Source organism: Oryctolagus cuniculus, chromosome 4 (genome assembly GCF_051225735.1).
Source record: "Oryctolagus cuniculus isolate XC-2025 breed Fujian yellow rabbit chromosome 4, ASM5122573v1, whole genome shotgun sequence".
Taxonomy (NCBI): Eukaryota; Metazoa; Chordata; class Mammalia; order Lagomorpha; family Leporidae; genus Oryctolagus; species Oryctolagus cuniculus.
The window spans coordinates 125,823,647-125,839,342 of NC_142870.1; the positions used below are offsets into that span (position 1 = coordinate 125,823,647).

Below are 15,696 nucleotides of genomic sequence, written 5' to 3' on the forward strand. Positions count from 1 at the left end.
AGAGGGAAGAGATGTATAATTTGGGACATGCTCAGGCTGACTTGCCCCAAGTGGTGGAGTTGGAAGCATACCAGGGGATTCCAATTCAATCCCATCGAGGTGGCATGTACCAATGCCATCTCACTGTTCCAGGTGATCAGTTTCAGTTCACAGTTGGTCATGGTGAAGGGACTGGGAGTCAAAGGGAGCACATAGACAAGTCTAGTACCTGCTAACGCTAACTGATGGAGTAAATAAAGGGGAGAGTGATCCAACATGGGAAGTGAGATACTCAGCAGACTCATAGAATGGCAGATGTCCTAAATAGCACTCTGGCCTCAGAATCAGCCCTAAAGGCATTCGGAGCTGGCTGAAAAGCTCATGAGAGTATTTCAGGCATGGAAAGCCAAGACACTCTGGCAAAAGATCTCTGTGAGTGAGATCCCAGTGGAAAGAACAGGTCATCAAAGAAGGAGGTACCTTTCTCTGAAGGGAGGAGAGAACCTCCACTTTGACTATGACCTTGTCTAAACAAGATAAGAGTCGGAGAACTCAGAGGGCTTCCATAGCCTTGGAAACTCATGACTGGAGCATAGGGAGATTACTGATGCCATAGACAGGAGTGTCAATTGGTAAAGTCAACAACAGGAGTCACTGTGCACTTACTCCTCATGTAGGATCTCTATCCTTAATGTGCTGTACATTGAGATTTAATGCTATAACGAGTACTCAAACAATATATTTCACTATGGGGGTGCAAACTGTTGAAATCCTTACTTAATGCATACTAAACTGATCCTCTGTAAAAAAAAAAAAAAAAAAAAAAGAAATTATCAATTCCCAACTTGACTCTCACTGGGATTAAACATGACAATAGGTCTGCTCTGATTTCATCATCATTTAAAAAAATCATCTATTATTTTTCACTTTATGTTTCTGTGTGGGAGCAAACTGTTGAAATCCATACTTAATGTATACTAAGCTGATCTTCTGTATATTAAGATAATCGAAAATGAATCTTGATGTGAATGGAAGGGGAGAGGGAGTGGGAAAGGGGAGGGTTGTGGGTGGGAGGGACGGTATGGGGGGGAAGCCATTGTAATCCATAAGTCGTACTTTTGAAATTTATATGCATTAAATAAAAGTTTAAAAAAATAAATAAAAAAAAATAAGCTTTCAGGTGATTTTTAGGATTGGTAGGCAGGATGTTTCTTCTGATGGCCTTCGGCAGTCAGAATTCTGACTCCTGGCCCTCCTCCAGCATCTGGAGTTTGCTGGAAAACAAGATCAATGTGGGAAGGGTGGTCTCACTGACACTCTACAGCTGATTGACAGAGAAGGTGCATGGAACTTTGGGGAATGAAGAGGTCAATTGTCATGGGTTGGATCCACTTGAGGTGTGGGCTTCCCTATGATGGTGAGGCCATTCTCGAGTGTTTGGTGGCCCAGGATGAGGCACACGGCTATGGCTTCATAAAATTTCCATTTAGTAAGCACTCTTAGATCTGACCCAGATCATAGGCCGGGTAGACCATCATCTCAATGATGAGTTGGGGGCCATGGTGACCTGACAGTAGCTCAATATATGGTTGTAGGGAATCTTGTTAGCCCCTCTTGAGCCATCAGTGACCCATGTTGTAGCCTACTATGGGCCTCTCTATGGGGTTGAGGATCAGAAATTTCAGATAAGGCTTTCTATTTCCAAGGGAATGACAAAACCCTGTGCTTTCTTTGCAGTCTCATTGGATCAGCTATACTAGTGTCTCTCCCAAATGGCCGGGACTCTGTGATCATGGCGTAGAGAACAATTCCCAGGCTATCGGCATCCACTGAGGGGTCACCATGTCCTTTGCCCTGAAACATTTCCAGGGTAGAAGAATAGGGATGTCGTGGGAGTGTGCTGAGCTTCTGGCCAGCACTGATCTGTTGCCCAAGCTGAAGTCAGCATGCTATGTTGAGGGCAGCATCCAGAATGACACCGTCCAGTTTCAAGTCCCTGTGCACAAGGCCTTTCTGGTAGCAGCATTGCACGGCTGACACTATGGCCTGAACAATCTCCAGACTTTTTCCTCCTTTAGATACCCGTGTCTCAACACCAACTAGCTCTCCTCTACTGGTGCACTCCATCAGTAAGTATAACTTTTTCCCCATGTTGATTACTTGACAGAGCTTGATGGCCCTGAGGTGATTCAGGGCCTTCATTGAATCCACATTGCAAAATACTAACTGGAGGCTAAAGGAGTCCTGGATGCCCTTCATGGCCACCTGAGTCCCTATTAAGGGACACCAGGCCGGCGTCATTGTGGGAAAGCTGCCCTGGCTAATGATCCTTAGGGCTCTGTAGTTATCAATGGGAGTCTCCTTGTCAAAAGAGTAGGCTATAAGACCATCCATTGTGGCAACCTCCTAACTGAAAATCCTAACCAGTGATGCTAAATAACAATGCCAACTATAGTAACTAAGCTAACTAATGATTCCAATGAATGCCCATTATGTTAGCAATAAAAACATAAATACTAACTAGCCTAACAATATTAGTTAATAGTGATGTCCAAATTTTTTTTAAAAAACATTTAAATGAAAACAAAAAGATAAAAAGTTCAAAAAAAGGCAAAACTGGAAAAAAAGAAGAAGAATTGAAAAAATTGAGAGAAAATAAAAGAACAAAGAAAGAAAGATGGGGAAAGCAAAAAGAATTGAAAAATAAGAAAAGATAGTGTCAAATGTTAGTGGGTAAGCCGCCACTCAGGACACCTGCATCTCTGAGCTCATGTCTTGCCAGGGCTTCACGTCCAGCTTCCTGCTAGTGGGCACTCTTGTGGGCAGCAGGTGATGCCTCAAGTGCTTGGATCTGTGCCACTCACGTGGGAGTCTTGGATGGAGCTCCTGGCTCTGGCCTAGCCTAGCCAAGGCTGTTGTGGACATTTCAGAATTGAACCAGCAAATGGAAGATCTTTGTCTCTCTGTGTTTTTCAAGTACATAAAAATAAACTTTTAAAAAATGAGAAAAAGAACAAAATAGAAATAAAGAAAAAATAGGAAAAGAAAAAAGTTGGAAAAATAAAAACAGGGAAGAAACAAGCTAACTGAATACAAGTCTGACAGGTACCACCAAACAGCTTCCACAGCTTAGGCACACACATGGACTTAATGGATGTTTGTGATTATGTAACAATGACACCTATGAGTTTGGAGCAAGAAATGGACAACCATGGCTGGAAATAATCCACAATGGTTTCCCATTTTTCAAGAATTCTTTCCACTTAAAAAAAAGACCCAAAAATTTTTTTGTTTAGGTGAGTTAGGGAGATTGGTAATTTCTTTTTGAGAAATTAAAATCTGAAGGGTACACAATGGCGCTGCCATTCCTAGTTTAAAATAATCTGTAATGTTTGGCTTTTGAAGACCTCACCTTGTTCACACCCAAATATTCAACTCCTTTTTTTTTTTTAACCTCTGAATGTTTGTCTCAAAATCATTGTACAACTTAACTGGCATCATGATAAATTGTAGCAAAATATTCTGTCCCCTAAAGTACATTATTAATATCTATAGGGCTAGGATGGAAGATATCTTTCATCATAATTTCCCCAGAAAATCATCATCACATTTCTCATCAGAAACCTGGGAGGCCAGAAGGCAGTGGGTTGATGTTGTCCAAGTGTGGAAGGAAAACAGTGTCAGCCAAGGAACCCGTGTCAAACGGAGGCATTCCCAGACATCTTAGTCTTCTGCGGTGCTCTAGCAAAATACCCAGATGGGTAATTTACAAACAGCAGGAACTCATTTCTCACAGTGTTGGAGGTAGGAAGTGTAAGATTGGGGCCCCAGCAGATTCGGTGTCTAATGTGGTGCCTTGTATCCTGATGTGGTTGAAGAAGATGTTGCTTTTTCAGATTACAAAATAAGTTTTGACTCTTTCTAAACATAGTTCTAAGCTTGTTTCGCTGAAAACTATTAGTATATTCGTTTATAATAAAGGAATCACAAACTCACGTGGTTTTGGGGTCAGCAAAGTGGTATAGGTGAGAGGTATAAAACCAATGTAAGAAAACAGGGAACTGTGACCATTCTGAACAAATGTACAGATGATTCCTTGTTGCTTAAATCCATTGACATTCACATTTAAAAAAATACTTTCTGGTAAAACAGAAAATATGTGTCTTTGGTTTGTGCTATAGTCAATATGCCTAAGAAATTTGTTTAAGATCTATCCTGGAGAAAAAGACTTGTAAATATTGATATTATTTAACTCTAGTTGCTCTTGGATTTACATATATCTACATATATATGAATTACAAAGTAAATAAGAGAGCACAAACATATGTAGCAGAGTAAAATTGTTTAATTTCAGTCAGCCTGTTGAAAATCAAAGTGGGGTCTATAACAAGGTTTGAATACTAAGTTTTAAGTTCATTTTACATAGACTTGATTTTATTTCCTCATCTGATTTCATTTAGCATTAAGTTAAGAAATATATGCAAGACCAAATCTAAGACAGCTGTCATTTAAGTAGAAATCAAAGCATGGAGAGACAGAAAAGCTAACAGGAAATAGACTTTTTTTAATGAGGTCAACACTATGCAGGGCCCTTGGGTTTTAGGATAAAACATTAATGTAAGTAAAGCAAATGTTATTGGTTTCCTTTCATCTGATGGAGTTTTGGAAAAGGGAATGACATTTTTAGGCTTTTCACCTATTTTTGAGATAAGATACTGATTTTCTAGTTAGCATAAATTCCTCTCTTTCTTTCTCCTCAAAAATATGTGTTCAGAAAAATGGACATCCATTTCTTCCTGGCATAAAGGACAAACTTACTTTAGACTTCTGGAGACTATAACCACAAAATTGAAGAAAATTTAGATATAGACTCTGTTCTATTATTTTCCTTTAAGGAAGATCATCGATGTGTTTTAAAACACAGAATCTGGGGCAGGCACTGTGGCACAGCATGCTAAAGCCCTGGCCTATAGCACTGGCAACGATTCGAGTCCTGGCTGCCCCATTTCTGATCTAGCTCCCTGTTAATGCACCTGGGAAAGCAGTGGTGATGGCCCCAAGGCCCCTGCACTCACAATGGAGACCTGGAGGAAGCTCCTGGCTCCTGGCTTTGGATCAGCTCAGCTACCGTATTGTGGCTATTTGGTGAGTGAACCAGTGGATGGAAGACTCTCTCTGTCTCTACCTTTCTCTTTAAATCTGTCTTCTAAATAAATAGAATAAATCTTTTAAAAAATAAAAAACCACATAACCTGGTAAAACCTGGTATTTTAAAGTTAAGTATACAAAATTCTGAAAGTTTATCTAAACGATTGACTAATTGTAGGGTTGAGAGCTGAATTCTTCATTTCTGAAGCATTTCTTCCTTCCTCTGTTCCACCTTTCACCTAAAGCACTAGTTATGAAATCAAGTATCTGAGCAGACCAGGTGATGGAAAGCGAAACTGGCAGCCAGCGCCATGGCATAGTGAGTAAAGCTGCCTCCTGTAGTGCCAGCATCCCATATGGGTGCTGATTTGAGTCCTGGCTGCTCCACTTTCAATCCAGCTCTCTGCTTAGTGGCCTGGGAAAGCAGTAGAAGATGGCCCAAGTCCTTGGGCCCTGCTCCTGCATGCAAGACCCAGAAGAAGCTCCTGGCTCCTGGCTTCGGATCAGCTCAGCTCTAGCCGTTGTGGCCATTTGGAGAGTGAACCAGCAAATGGAAGATTCTCTCTCTCTCTCTTTCTCTCTCTCTCTCTCTCCTCTCTCTCCCTCTCTCCCTCTCTCCCTCTCGGGCCCCTGCCACCCAAGAGATCAAGAGGTCTCTCTCTCTCTCTCTCTCTCTCACTCTGTCTTTCAAACAAACAAACAAACAAACAAAAAAATCCCAACACAAGACTCAGGAACTCCAGGCTTTGATATGACAAAGTAATACCCAATCTACTTGTGGATATCAGACAGCCAGCAACTCACTTTGCCATCACAAAAGAACAGGAAAACCTTCTATCACTGACCAGTCAGAGGAAGGCCATAACCACTGTGGACCAACCAGAGACCTGCACCTGAACTGACCATGCACTACTTAACTCCAAGATTAATCCATAAAATTCACCACCAGTAATTCCTTCCTGATTCCTTGCTTTGCACATTACAAACGAACTCCTGCCTTTTTCCATCACTCCATGTCAGTGACTATCTTGCTGTATGCTAAGTAAGCAGATCAGGTTTTATTAGGGTTCAACAGGTGTTACCAATACCTATACACTTGTTATTGGATAGAAAGTGGTCAAATTATGGACTTTTGAAGAAAGTTTTATTTAGGGGCAGGTGTTTTGGGACTCAGGGGTTAAGCTGCAGCTTGGTTTGAGTCCTGGCTGCTCCACTTCCAATCTAGATCCCTGCCAGTGTGTCTGGGAAAGCAGCAGATGGCCAAGTCTCTGGGCCCCTCCACCTATGTGTTAAACTTGGAAGAGGCTCCTGGCTTCTGGCTCCTGGCTTTGGCCTGGCCCAGCCCTGGCTGTTGTGGCCATTTGGGGAATAAATCAGTGGATGGAAGAGTTTTCTCTTTCTCTGTATATCCTTCTCTCTGTCTGTAATTCTGCCTTTCAAATAAACAAATAAATATTTTAAAAGTTTTATTTTAAAAAGAAGAGTTACAAAGATAGTACAGGGTGTCCCCAATTACCTCAGCCTTTCTTGATGTTAACATCTTACGGAAATGTGGCATATCTTGTCTTTTGCAACAAAATGGATGCAAATGAAAACCATTATGATTAGTGAAATAATCCAGTCCTAAAGGACAAATATCATGTGTTTTATCTGCTGTGTGATAATTAATATAGAATACAAAAACATGTATGGGGATGAAATGGACATCTTGTGATTTGATTGTTGTCTTTGACCCTTGTTTATACTCCTGTGGAACTGTGGTCCTCTATTTTTTACTTGCTGAATATTATGGTTAGTGGTGCATTAAACCTATAATTATGGAATGGATTGAAATCATGTTTTGCAAAAAATTGAAGAAAAAAAAAGGAAGTAAGGAAGGAAGGAGATTGAGGGAGGGAGAGCAGGAGGGAAAGAAGTATGGTTATCTTAGAATTATACCTATGAAATATGGATGTGTAATTTTAATGTAGATTCTGAATATCAGTAGGAAGAATATTGAATATTTTTAAAATGTTGGGACATCATTTCAATAGAAATTTACTACTTATATAGATGACTTTTATAGAAGAAAACAGAATGAAAATATTACCATAATGTTATTCATTATTTATATAGATGGTTAAACTCAATGATTCTATTGGAATTCATTCTTATTCATTAGTTTCAAACAAACACATTATCATTGAAGAACTTCATTTAGTAGCATTCAACATCTTGTTGTTTTGTTCAGACTTTCTGAATTGTAAGTAGTGTTAGAAAGAATTAAGATATAGGGGGCCCATTCCCCATTTTACCAGACATAAAGGCAATCAAGGTTGATTTTAGCTGTTTTATAAGCAGGTAGTTAGAAAGAACCAACTTTTCAAAGGTAATTGCTTCCAAGTTCTATACCTTCTTTGAAACTCAGAACATTTCCTGCGGAACTATAGAGAAATTAATCCTTATGAACACACTTATTATCTTTAATTGTCACGGTGCCAACTATGTGCATGGAGAAATACAAAAACTAGTATTAAGAGCAAAATTACAGTAAATAATCCCTTCTACTCAGTCTAAAAATATCCACCCATGGGTGGAGATAAGCAAAGGCAAAAGAATTGCTGATTAAAAAAAGTCATAACATCAGTCTATTGATTGGAGATATAAATGTAATTCCCTCTTAAATTATCCCATGGGTTCCAATTTAGTAGTTTAGCCTGTGATGATCAGATGAGTTTATCCAGGTATTTTTCTATTTAATTTAGCAGCTATCTCAAGGGGAGTGGACTATGGGGAATCAACATGAATACTGATTGCTAACATCTTGGGTAGTCTTACCTATGCTGGCATTTAAAGCACTAACACATTAAGTGAGTTATTGGCTGCCAGGTACATTTTAAGCTCAAGGGGCTACATATTTGCTAGGTTCACCAGAGAAATAGAACCAACAGGATAGCTGTATAGTGTGATAACTGGATGCACAGATAAGGGATTTATTATGAGATTTTGTTCATGAGACTAAAGAAACTGAGAAGTCCATGATATCTCATCTGCAGGAAGACCTGCGGTATAATTCAGCCTGAGTCCAAAGGTCTGATACCAGAGTAGCTGAGGATTTAAGTCCTGTGATGGAGCTGAAGGCCTGAGATTCAGTGTGAGGACTGCAATAGCATAATTCCCAGAGTCTGAAGGGCCAGAAATCAGGAACTTTGATATCTGGAAGCAGGAAAAGAGAGTTCTCCAAACTCAGGGAGAGGGGGAGAGAATACACCTTTCCTCTACCTTTTTATGCTAAGCAAGTCCTCAATGATTAGATGATGCCCATTCACATTGGTCAGTGATGATCTTCTTTACTCTGTCCAATGATTCAGATGCAGACACTCTCACAAACATACCCAGAAATAATGTCTTGCCTGCTATCTCTGTATCCCTTAGCCAATCACATTGAAACATAAAATTAATCATCACTAGTCTTCCCCTTGTCAAATTGCCGTCCATTGGCATCTCCTTAAACCTCATTTATTATAGAATTAAAGATAATATAGCAAGGTAATAATGTCACCTAACTTGACACAACTATCTGTGTACAACCGAAAATGTCCCAATATCTTTACTGGAAAAAGTGATAAGAGTTCTTGTGTGATATTTACTCTTCTGCATATATCTCATAACTTCAATACTATGATGTCAAACTAACAATACTCAAATATTTGTTATTATGTTACATGGTAAGGGAATAAGAAAGTAAACACAGGTATTTGCTTAATATATGTATATTTGTATATACACAAAAAATGTTACAAAATAAAGGAGAAAACTCATGACAATAGCAATTCTTATTTCTAGATCTGATTATGTGGCCATAGCTGGTATTTATAAGCATCTTCTGCTGCCCATTCTGTAGTTTCTTTGCTTTTAACAAGAATCTTAGATGGTCATAGTTGTTCATAATTGTTCAAAAATCTCTATTTGTGAAGTGTCTAGTCCATTCAAATTCCTGCTTGAATTGGGTTGCTGTAGTTTTCCATTGCTATTAAACACAGGGCAGGGTAACAATAAGAGATGACTTAAAGGATTTTGTATTCCAGATAAATTCTTCCTTACTTTCACTGTGACATTACAGTTCAGTTTCTCCTTTGTAGCCTAGGTCAGTCACCCCAGTCACCACTGTGATTGCCTTTTAGGCTTGTTGACTCAAGGGCATGGGGAGCCCAAATTGACCAAGTAGCAATCTTCACTATTTGGAGAGGTTTGAAACTGATAATTACAGGTCAGCAGAGCACAAAGTCGTGGAAACAGGCAGCAAAATTTTTTCTAGAGGGTCGATAGAGGCAATAGTAAGAGATACCACTCCCAATTCCACCCCTTGATTCCCTGACCCATGAGTCATGGCTATCAGAGAAACAGTACTACATAATGCACACTGATTCCAAGCCTGTGCAGCATTCTGGGAGCACATTGTCCCAGCTCTACAAGATGTTTCCACCTAGCTGGCACTGTAACTGAGTCTTCAAAAGGTCATTCCACTGTTCTATTAAGCCAGCTGTGCCAGAGTTTGGGGACCATATTAAGGCTAGTGAATTCCACAAGCATAACACCGCTGCTGTTTTCTTTAACTGTAAAATGGGTTTCTTGGTCAGAAGTAATGCTGTATGGAACACCATAACAGTGGATAAGGCCATAAGGAAGTGGATCATGTTCCTTCCATGTCCCATGTCTATCTCCTCCTCTGTCAACTGATCAAAATCCCCATGAGGCCACGGGTGTAGGTTAGGATAGAGAAGTCAGTCTATTAGGAGTAGGGGCATTGGTATGTGGGTCATATTTTCATGTAAATTACAACTGCTCAGGCCCTATTACATATATATACATATATATATATATATAAAACTTCCATTTAATAATACAGTCCTGCTGAGTATTCTCAACTTTATGACATAGCTTAGATAATGTCTAGTTCATGATAAGCAGCTTGGATGATGTGATAAATTGATGGTCCATGGTCAAGTGTCCAGTTTTTTTTTTTTATTTTATTTAATGAACATAAATTTCCAAAGTACAGCTTATGGATTACAATAGCTTCCCCCCCCATAACTTCCTTCTCACCCAAAACACTCCCCTCTCCCAGTCCCTCTCCCCTTTCATTGACATCAAGATTAATTTTCAATTATCTTTATACACAGAAGATCAATTTAGCATATATTAAGTAAAGATTTCAACAGTTTGCACACACACAGAAACACAAAGTGTAAAATACTATTTGAGTACTAGTTATAGCATTAAACACCTAAGTGTGATTGTGTATTAATTACAGAGTTCAACCAATAGTTTTAAGTATAACATAAAAAATACTAAAAGGGTAAAGTATTAAGTTCTTTTTTTTCTTTTTCTTTTTTTTGTTTTTATATAGTTATTTTTTTATTTAATAAATGTGAATTTACAAAGTGCAACTTTTGTATTGTTGTGGCTCCCCCCCCCACCTTCCTCCCTCCCACGGCCCTCCCCTCTCCCACTCCCTCTCCCATCCTGCCCTTCATCAAGTTTCATTTTCAATTACCTTCATATACTGAAGATCAACTTAGTATATACTAAGCAAGGATTTCAACAGGCTGCACTCACACAACCGCACAAGGTATAGGGTATTGTTCGACTAGTAGTGTTGTTTTTAAGTTTCATAGTAGAACACATTAAGGACAGAGATCCTATGTGGGGAGCATGTACCCAGTGACTCCCGTTGTTGATTTAACAATTGGCACTCTTATTTATGACGTCAGCAATCACCCGAGACTCTTGCCATGAGCTGTCTAGGCTATGGAAGCCCCTTGAATTCACTGACTCTGAACTTGTTTAGTCAAGGCCTTATCACAGTGGAGGTTCCTTCCTCTCTTCAGAGAAAGGCGCCTCTCTCCTTGATGGCCTATTCCTTCTGCTGGGGTCTTGTTCACCAGGATCTTTCATTTAGATTGTTTTTTGCCACCGTGTCATGGCTTTCCATGCCTGTGAGACTCTCATGGATGATGTGATAAATTGATGGTCCATGGTCAAGTGACCAGTTTCAATTAAGGTCCAGTAGCAGGCAAAGAATTTCTGTGATCTAACATTCTAAAGAACTTCACTTATAAAAATCACATACAGGGGCTTGAAAAATATCCCAGACAGTAACCTTGTCTACCATTGGTACTTTAAGCATCATTGCACTTGCTAGATGACATGGTCCAAGTATAGAGACCTGAGCCTGTTGCAGAGCTTTCTTTTTATTCGGGGCCTCACTCAAAATTGGCAGCTTTTTGGATTAGTTGGTAATGGAGCCAGAGTAACATCCCAAAGTGAGGACTATGTTGCTTCCAGAATCCTAATAGACACACTCCCACACCAAGTATTGTGCCTCTTTATTGGTTGTAGGAGAAAGCAGAGGTAACCACTTATCCTTCACCTTACAAGAGATATCTAACATGACTGGATCTCTAGAAATTTCACCAAAGTAAAAGGTTCCTGAAGTTGACTCAGATTAATTTCCCACTCCCTGACACATAAACCCTTGGAATAAGCCAAGGCTAGTCACTCCTCATTCACTCTTCAGTCAGAGTAGTAGCGACCATATCATGGACAAGAATGATATTTGGTGGAAGGGAAAGGTGATCAAGATCCCTGCAAACTAATTTATGGCATAGGCTAAAGAGTTAATTTACCATGTGGCAGAACAGTGAAGATAGCTTGGTTGTCTCTCTAGATGAAACCAAACAACTCATGGTGAACCTTATGCACAGATATGGAGAAAAAGGCACTTGTCATAGCGATATTTGCATACCAGGTACAAAGGGATATGTTGATTTTCTCAAGTGAAAATACATCTGGTTCCACAACTGCAATTAGTCACCATGTGAGTAACTTATGATAATCCATTCTCACTCTTTAAAAATTATCATCTGTCGGGCCAGCGCCACTGCTCAATAGGCTAATCCTCCGCCTTGTGGCGCTGGCACACTGGGTTCTAGACCCAGTCGGGGCGCCAGATTCTGTCCCGGCTGCTCCTCTTCCAGTCCAGCTCACTGCTGTGGCCCGGGAGTGCAGTGGAGGATGGCCCAAGTCCTTGGGCCCTGCGCCCACATGGGAGACCAGGAGGAAGAACCTGGCTCCTGGCTTCGGATCAACACAGTGCACTGGCTGTAGCACGCTGGCCACAGCGGCCATCAGGGCCATAATGTCCAGATGACCAAGAATCAGCAAGAATCAGGAGCTACAATGTTTGCGGGCAGGAGAAGATTGATTTTTTTTTTTGACGGAGTCATAGACAGAGAGAGAGACAGAGAGAGAGGTCTTCCTTCCATTTGTTCACTCCCTGAATGGCCACTGTGGCCGGTAATGTGCTGATCCAGAGCCAGGAGCCAGGTGCTTCTTCCTGGTCTCCCATGTGGTTGGGTGCAGGGCCCAAGCACTTGGGCCAACCTCCACTGCCTTCCTGGGCCACAGCAGAGAGCTGGACTGGAAGAGGAGCAACAGGGACTAGAACCTGGTGCCCATATGGGATGCCAGTGCCGCAGGCGGAGGATTAACCAAGTGAGCCACAGCAACGGCCCAAGATTGATGTTTTATCTCAAGGAAGGAGGGAGGGAGGGATAGAGAAAGCTTGAAAGAGAAAGAGGAGAGTGGGGCAATTCACCTATCCTCTAGCTTTTAATTCCATCAAAAACATAACTGGATTATAAGATAATTGCCCACATTGCTATGGATCAATCTTCTTTACTCAGCCCACTGATTCAAGTGCTGAACTCTTATGGAGACACTCTCATAGACTTAACAGCAATTAATATCTTATCAGCTATCTTGGGCATCTCAAGTTGACAAAATTAAATCTCACAATCTATCAAGTACCTTCTCAGCATTTGTGAGTTTGGTAATTGTGTGTTTATGTGTGATATGTATGGGAGACATATGCTTATCTCAGGGTAATTCAGATGCATCTGCAATATGGGCTGACGTGTGCATGATTTACGAGAAATCACTCTGTGTCCAGCAATGAAATGAGTGGTGCTAGCACCTCACAGAGGCTCTGCCACATTTGCAACAATAGTGAATGACACCTCCAAGGTCTGTTTTTCTCAAGCCAGAATGTTCTACAAACCCTTAAGAGTTTCTCTACCTGTTTGACAGTCTAATACTCCAATTTCACAAAGATGAATAACAATGTCACAGAAATTGATGAGTAGGTTTTAAAACAGAATGAAGCTTTCACAAGTCTCTCTAAGATATTAACTTGGATCTCCACTTATTTAGTTTAGAGATAAAGATGTATATTCTTTATGATATATTAAAATAGACATGGCTCTAATATGTGAGATATTTTCTGTTTTATACAAAAATCTGTAAGTATATGTTGAAGGAAATTATCTTCATATAGCATAATATACACATAATGGTATGACTATCCAACTTGGAATAGTGCAATCCATTGAGGTCTGAGCTTTCAAGTTATCAAAAATACAGAGATCACAATTGGTTTTGTGCCCTGCATCAAGTCTAGATTGATATAACCTTGGAATTTCATCATTATTTTGAAAAGCTGGTTGAATGAATGAGACTATGTATGATTTCATTTAAGAATCCATTTTTATTATGGTCCATGATTCTTTTAAATATTTTATTTATTTTATTTGAGAGGTAAAATTACAGACAGTGAGAGGGAGAGACATCCACTGGTTAACTCCCCAATTGGCCTCAACGACCAGAGCTGCGCCGATCTGAAGCCAGAAGCCAGGAGCCAGGAGCTTCTTCTGGGTCTCCCACGTGTGTGCAGGGGCCCAAGGACCTGGGCCATCTTCCACTGCTTTCCCAGGCCATAGTAGAGAGCTGAGTTGGAAGTGGAACAGCCGGGACTAGAACCAGTGCTCATATGGGATGTTAGCGACTTAGGCAGAGGATTAACCTATTGCACCACGGAGCCGGCTTGAACTTACTATGCTGAAAAAAAGATGATCCAGTGGATCAAATCCGATGATTACATTATAATTATGCAATTTTGATGCAGAAATTTCATGATTTAGTATTCTGGGATATTAATAATTATTACTTACCAAAAAGATCTTTGTGATCAAATAAGTTTGAAAAAAGTTGAACTGAATAATGTTAAACAGATTTCTTTACTGAAAGGTTATTTAGAGTTTCTAATATGATAATGTGTATTATGAATTGCTGTGGAAAGGATATATACAGTTATATTTATCTACAGAGTTATAGATAAGGATGGGGGGTGTGTGTATGTAAATGTATGTGTGTATTTTTAATAACACCTGAAGAAAGTTGGGTGCAACTTAGGAAATGCTGACCTGGAGATAAGTAATAGTATGGAGAACCAGTGTCTTGGTCTGGTACCTGGTTGAGCCATGAGCTGGCTGGGTGATCTCTTTCAAGTCACATAGCTTTGCTGGGTCTCATTTATTCATCTGTAAAACTAAGGGACTGAATTAGATGACACTTCAAGTCTTTTGAAGCTCTAGGAAACTAGCCCATGTTCTGTGGACGATGTCCTTAACCTTGTTGACATCAACCACAAAACATATACTAAATATCACCAGCTTTTCTTAATGATACATTATGGATCTACAAACCATGAATTTATCTTAACCCTTCTTTAAGCTGTGACTCAGAGTCTTTGAGCAACAAATGCTGAGTTTACTTCATCTGCTATTTGGCTCAAAACAATTCATATACTTTATTGGATTTCTCTTAGCTCTTATTTCCAGGATTTGGGGTCAGCCTGTGTCAAGAAGCTCATTTCATTTATGGCTGCCACCATAAAGTAGCTATTTTCTGAATTCAAATATCTGAAGTCCCTTGGACTTTTGCTCAGTCATCTTGAAAGAAATTCTGTTTAACTGCTTAGACGTCTCAATATCAAAACCAGTAGCATTGCGCAAAGTAGATTGGAATCCTAGGTAGGTCTCTCCAAAGAGCTTGCCTTCCCAGAGGATATTTAATTCTAAGACAAAATCTGAACGATGTCATTCCCTTTAGGGTCCAAACACAAGATGGCATCTGTGTTGATGGAGGCATAGGCTGTGGACCTCTTAGTATGAACCAGCATCTCACAGTGCATAATGTAATGTGTAAGGCCTCTGTTTGGACACTTTGTTCAGCTTTCTACAGTGATAAATATTTGTTTAATCATCATTCTAATGGACCAGCCATAATATGGCATTCTTTTTATACATTTTATTTATCCATCTCTTAGAACATAACTATACTTAAGACAATCTTCATTCTATATTGCTTATGGAAATAACCATTCAAGATGAAACAGGTGGATTCTTTTTGATCAAACATCCTCTGAAATGGATTAAATATTTTAGTTGAGAGGAAAATTATTCAGGGGTGCAGTTTGGCTCAGCAGTTAAGCTGCCATTTGTAGTGTCAACATCCCATCTCAGAGTGCCTGGGTTCATATCCTGGCTCCACTGCTAATTCCAACTCATGGGTAATGTGCACTGCAGAAGGCAAAAGATGATGGCTTAAGTACTTGGGACACTGTCGCCCATGTGGGAGACTTGGATCTGACATAACCCAACTCCGTCTGTTGATGGCATTTGGTGAGTG

The 15,696-nt window shown here is 40.0% G+C and overlaps 1 protein-coding gene and 1 long non-coding RNA gene across 4 annotated transcripts in view; one reads left to right on the top strand and one right to left on the bottom strand.

Moving 5' to 3' along the window:
- The window catches only part of LOC149127105 (uncharacterized), a 64,980-nt gene that overhangs the window by 31,379 nt on the left and 17,905 nt on the right, over window positions 1–15,696 (top strand). The gene's annotated exons all lie outside the window — the stretch shown is intronic.
- The window catches only part of MME (membrane metalloendopeptidase), a 157,629-nt gene continuing 155,627 nt past the window's right edge, over window positions 13,695–15,696 (bottom strand). For all 3 annotated transcript variants that reach the window (XM_089330255.1, XM_089330252.1, XM_089330247.1), the window contains one exon: window positions 13,695–14,064. The gene's annotated coding sequence lies outside the window, so the exon portion shown is untranslated. The remainder of the gene's footprint in view (window positions 14,065–15,696) is intronic.